This window comes from Felis catus, chromosome B1 (assembly GCF_018350175.1).
Source record: "Felis catus isolate Fca126 chromosome B1, F.catus_Fca126_mat1.0, whole genome shotgun sequence".
Classification (NCBI taxonomy): Eukaryota; Metazoa; Chordata; class Mammalia; order Carnivora; family Felidae; genus Felis; species Felis catus.
The window spans coordinates 179,381,563-179,387,562 of NC_058371.1; positions in this window are offsets into that span (position 1 = coordinate 179,381,563).

Genomic DNA, 6,000 nt, shown 5'->3' on the forward strand with positions numbered 1-6,000 from the left:
TAGTCACATTGGGAGTTAGAGCTTTATATATGAATTGGGGTGGGGTGGGGAGGAATATAATTCAGTCCATTGTAAAACACTACCAAGTATGGAACATGCATAAAACAGCTAGTGAATAAATATTAATTATCTCCATTTTATTCAATCAACTGATACCTAATTAAGCCAAACCCATGGAGAATCACATGAAATAATACATACTCCAGCTAACTTTTTATTCTGATGATTAATGGGGAAAATAGAGAATAAAAACTGCCAGAGCTGTCTTTAAACTCCTTATAGCTATAGATAGAACTTTTATGATTAAAAAACAGAATGATTACCAATTCTTGTTTTGGCTGGAAGGATTAGACTTGACTCAGAACTTGAAAATGTTGATACTTCAACAATTTCATATAAATTGTTTTAAGTGAAGAAAGAAAAATTGTGATCAAGGTAGCCATATACATCATTTGTCTGGAATATGCTCAAATTGCTTAAAAATTCTCAACAATACCATTTTTAGACATGATTTATGGTGCTTAATATGTATATGTTGGCATTTGGGGGTCAAGGAAAGAGTTATTCTCAAAATTCCTCTTCAAATAGCATTATAAAGCCATGAGATAGTTTAGTATTAGAATGGAAATCACATTGTGCGCTCCTCACCCATTAAACTACTAATGTTTAAGCCTATAAAATGCACTGGTTCCAATATGGGACTATCATGACAAAGCCAGAATGGAAGAATTCTAAACTCATTAACTTATAGAGGGGCATTTGTTTTCACTTTGCCAAATCAAATAAACAAAGAAGCAAATAAACTTGAAATGTTGCTTTTGGGAAAGATTGACCACTGCTTTTGACCTACTTTGGTAATTCAGATGTTCTTATGTAAATGTTCCTCTGGAACTGTGGAAAATATGTTGAGAACATTGTAAAAATAAGGGAAAAGCTCAAGAAAATTAACATTTTTTAGCTATTAGATACAGTCATTAGTGATATTCAGAAGTATTCCGACAGCTTTCGCTACAATTTCCTCTTCTTTTGTTTAAAAACTTCCACTCTAAAGAAATACATTCAACTAGCTTATAATTAACGTGGCTGTCAAAAGATATTATATATCATCAGCTGCTTACCATCCTAAGGTAGACAAAGAGTAGCAATGCTATTGTTCTCTGTCTAATCAGGTCAAAGCAGTGGCAACTTTAATTAGAATTATTGTCAAGAAACTGCTTAAAGTCTGTACCAGTAAACTGTGTCGTATGTTTGCTTCCTCATCTTTTATTTTAACCTTATTGAGGGAGGGGGACATTTTTAATTTATAAATTGGAAAGCCTCTTCTCACAATATGTGTTCTATCAACACCCCTTTTGTATTTAACAACCAATGTCTAGTCGCGAAACTACAAGTTCTAAGAGAATGTTTAAAGTCTAATGAGTTTATTTTAACTATTTAATAATATATCAAATGGCAAAGATTTCAAAACGTAAAAGTCATGAGATGGGAAACTAAGTATTTGTGGAAGTGGTTTTTATATAAATTACTATGTAATAGGAAAGAGATGCATATATAAAAATGCTAAAAAATATTACAAAAATGATTTCAGCTTATTACTGAAAGCATCAAGCTTTTAAGAACATATATCATTTAAACTGGTTCTGATCATAGCTCTATTCTGAATTCTCTATTTTTGTTAACATATGGTACATGGCTTTCAACCACTAAAGTATTTATGTGCAATAAATGTTCTGTTAACTGAGTAAATTATAGCTAATTCTGTATTTTTTACATTAAGGTAATATTGCTATGTAACATTATATGTTTCAGGTGCACAGTGTTATAATTTGGTGTTCGTATACACTACAATGTGATCACCATTTTAAATCTGTTACTATCTGTCTGTATACAATTGAGCCCCTCTACTCATTTTGACCACCCCAAAACAATATTTTTATCTATTATCTATCATCTATCTATCTATCTATCATCAATCTATCTATCATCTACCTATCATGTATCCATGACATCTTTATCCATTCATGCATCAATGGACATCTAGGTTGTTTCATATCGTGGCTATTTTTTTTTTTTTTTGAGGTGGGGAAGGGACAGAGGGAGAAAGAGAGAGAGAATCTTAAGCAGGCTCCAGACTTAGTGTGGAGCCTGATGTGGAGTTCAGTCTCACCACCGTGAGATCATGACTTGAGCCGAAACCAAGAGTGGAACGCTTCACCAACTGAGCCACCAGGAGCCCCCATATCTTGGCAATTATAAATAATGTTACAATGAACATAGTGGAATCTTGAATTAGTGTTTTTTGTATTTCTTAGATAAATTCCCAAAAGTGGAATAGCTATCTAATAAGGCAGTTTTATTTTTAATTTTTTGAGGATTTGCCATACTGTTTTCCATAGTGGTTATTCAAACTTACATTCTCACCAACAAGGTATCAGGATTCCCTTTTCTTCACATCCATACCCACACTTACTTCTTCATGAACTGTGAGATCATGACCTGATCCAAAATCAAGAGTTGGATGTTTAACTGAGTCATACACACACCCTTTCTTGTCTTTTTGATAATAGCCATTCTGACTGGTATGAGGTGATATCTCATTGTAATTTTGATTCGCATTTGCCTGATTATTAGTGATGTTGAGCATTTTTCATGTGCCTTTTTGCCATCTATATGTCTTCTTTGGGAAAATGTATGTTCAGGTCCTCTGCCCATTTCTTAACTGGGGTATTTTGTTGTTGTTGTTGTTGTTGTTGTTGTTGAGTTGTATGAATTATTTACATATTTTGGATATTAATGTCTTATCAGATATATAATTTGCAAATATCTTCTCTCATTCAGTAGGTTGCCTTTTTTGTTATTTTGATGACTTCCTTCATGGTGCAAAAAATTTTAGTTTCACGTGGTCTCATTTGTTTATTTTTGGTTTTGTTATCCTTGCCTTTGAAGTCAGATCATATATATATATATATATATATATATATATATATATTGCTAAGACTGCCATCAAGGAGCTTACCACTTATGCTTTATTCTAGGAATTTTATGGTTTCAAGTCTTACTTTCAAGTCTGTAATCCATTTTGAGTTAACTTTTGTGTATGGTATGAGATGATGGATCTTTTCATTCTTTTGCCTGCAGTTCTTCAGTTTCCCCAAAACCATTTATGGAAGAGACTGTCATTTCCCCATTGTGCATTCTTGGCCCCTTTGTCATAAATTAATTGATCATACATGTATGGTCTTGTTTCTGGACTCTTTATTTTGTTTCATTGAAATATGTGTCTGTTTTTATGCCAATACTCTACGTTATTTAGATTACTATTAGGTTTGTAGTATAGTTTGAAATCAGGGACTCTAATACTCCACATTTGTTTTTCTTTCTTTAGATCTCTTGGGCTATTCAAGGTCTTTTGTAGTTCCATGTAATTTTAGAATTATTTTCTCTGCTTCTGTGAAAAATGACATTAGAATCCATGAGCATGGAGCATCTTTTTATTTATTTATATTTCAATTTCTTTAATTAATGTAATGATGCCCACCAGTGCCTCCATCTTGGAAAGAGTCCCAGTAGGTTTCTGCCTCTTTGGCAGATACTTTAAGATTAACAAATGAGTATCCTTGGCCTATGGTCTGGGTGACTTTACAACTGTTCCTTTTGTGCTGGGTCCCTGCAATGGTGGATATGTGCAAAAGCCCTTTAACAGAAAAATTTCCTTTCCCTATAGTTCTTTTCCCTATGGCTCTGTTAGAAGTAAGCTCCATTGGTTTTCAAGGCTAGATGCTTTGGGGCCACATTTGTCCAGTGTAGTTGCCAAATGTTGGGGTAACTCATGTGGAACCCTACCACGTCAGGGAAAAACATCATGTTATGAGATTCCTCCCAACTGTGGGGTTTTGCATTTGGCGTGGGATTTCTTGCAAGACTGTCTCTGCCTCTCCTACCTGTCTAGGTGCTTCTCTTCATGTGGAGGTACTGTTCAGCTAATCCTCAGGTCCTTTTCAGAGGAAATGGTTCCATACATAGCTCTAGATGTGTTGTGTTCATGGAGGAGTTGAGTTCAGGATCCTTTGGTACTACCATCTCGAACCCTCCTCAAAATTTTTTATTATTTTTAGGTAGATTAACCTGTCAAGCTTTTATACATTCATTGTCCCTGTACGGTTATTGCTTAGGGGGAAGATTCAGTGTAAAATAACAAGCTTATCTTAATACAGATAAATCCAGTTCATGAAAATAAATATAAATCCATTTATCTTTTTTTAGCAAATGTATTGTTGAGTAAGTGAAGGATATTTGTTTTTATGCTGTCTCCTAATTTATTCATTTTACTTATGTTAATTTTCCAGGAAATTATGTTCACCTCCTTAAGGGAACATTTCTTGTTACATACTGACTTTCAGGTCATGGCATATGCAGCTTAAGATAATAAGACTAGCAATTACTTTTCTATTTTGACACCCTAGTCCAAGAACATTGTGTTGCATTTAATGAAGTAGGCCATTGCTGCCTTTAGGATGTATTCAGGCAGTTCTCGACTAAGGTGGCTTAACTGACTGCTTCCCTCCCCCAAAAGATACTTTCCCATTATTTCTTCTTACTCTTTCCACAATATAGTGCCTGGAGTGATGTATATTCTTTCTTCCAATGTACACTCTCTCCTGAAACTTCTTTACCAGACTAAATAAGAAGAGCTCATGATCATGAGCCTGGACTGTCTATAAGAGGAAAGAAAAAGAAAAGGAGATAAACCGAATCTCCATTAATTTCCCACTTCTGTCCTTCAGTCTTTCCTGAGACCTCTTGCCTCCCAAGAATACCAGTATAGCTCTTCGGCATGTCCAATTTATGTTGAATGTTTATCTACACAGGTATTTGACAAATATTTTTATTTTAAGTTTATTTAGAGAGAGAGAGAGAGAGAGAGAGAGAGAGAGCACATGAGCAGGGGAAGGCAGAGAGAGAGGGAAAGGGAGAATCCCAAGCAGGCTCCACATTGTCAGCACAGAGCCCAATGCAGGGCTTGATCTCATGAAATGTGAGATCATAACCTGAGCCAAAATCAAGAGTCAGATGCTTAACCAACTGAATCACCCCAAGTATTTGACAAGTCCTTATGAAGCTGTATCTCTTTACTCCAGAAATCTAAATCCTACTCCATATCTTACGAAACAAATATATCTAAGATAACCTAAAATGTAAAAGAAAAGAGGGAGAAAAGAAAATGAGATGGGGAGAGACAGAGAGAGAGAAAGAGATAACTCTGTTTCTAATTTGAGTCAGATCTAGTCCATCAATGAGAGACACTTCAATAGATGACAGAAAAGCGAAGTTAGTCATTGTTTGGAGTCTTTAGTCAGAACAAAATAACAAAAAGCTTTCACCTGATCTGGCACAGTTGGAAGGATTTGAGGAAGACAGTCTGATCTTCATTGCTTCTTCTGTACCAGCCTGAAACTCCTGGAATCTACTCCTCATTGTCCAGCATTTCTATTCAAGTCGTTCATTGTCCTAAACCTATCCTCCTATACCTTTGCCCCATGGTATCAGACCTTTGGCACCAACATTTGTTATTCTCCCTGGGAGTGAAGGGAGAGATAGGAGAAACAGGGGAAATTTGGATTTATTTAAAGTATGTGCATTGTCTTCCTTGTGCTCAGGTTCTGTAGTGCTATGTGAACCACGCAGTGCTTCTGGCATTTAGAAGGATAAATAGATTTCTGTGAGCTTGTGTGGGAACACAACCAAGATAGATAAACTATTCCTTCAGGCAAAATGCATTTTGAATTTCAAACAACCAAGTTACCTATAAACTTTTGGAACACTTTATGGTTCTAAATCTAGTGTTGTTTTTTGATCCTTCCAAAGGAATACGGCAAGAAGTTTATTGAGTTCCTCCAAAACCCAAGTTTGCTCATCTTTGAGAACACTTTGCCTAGTAGTGGAGAATCTTGGGAAGAGAAGCAGGAGCAAGGGAAACCACAGATTAAAATTTGGCTTCTG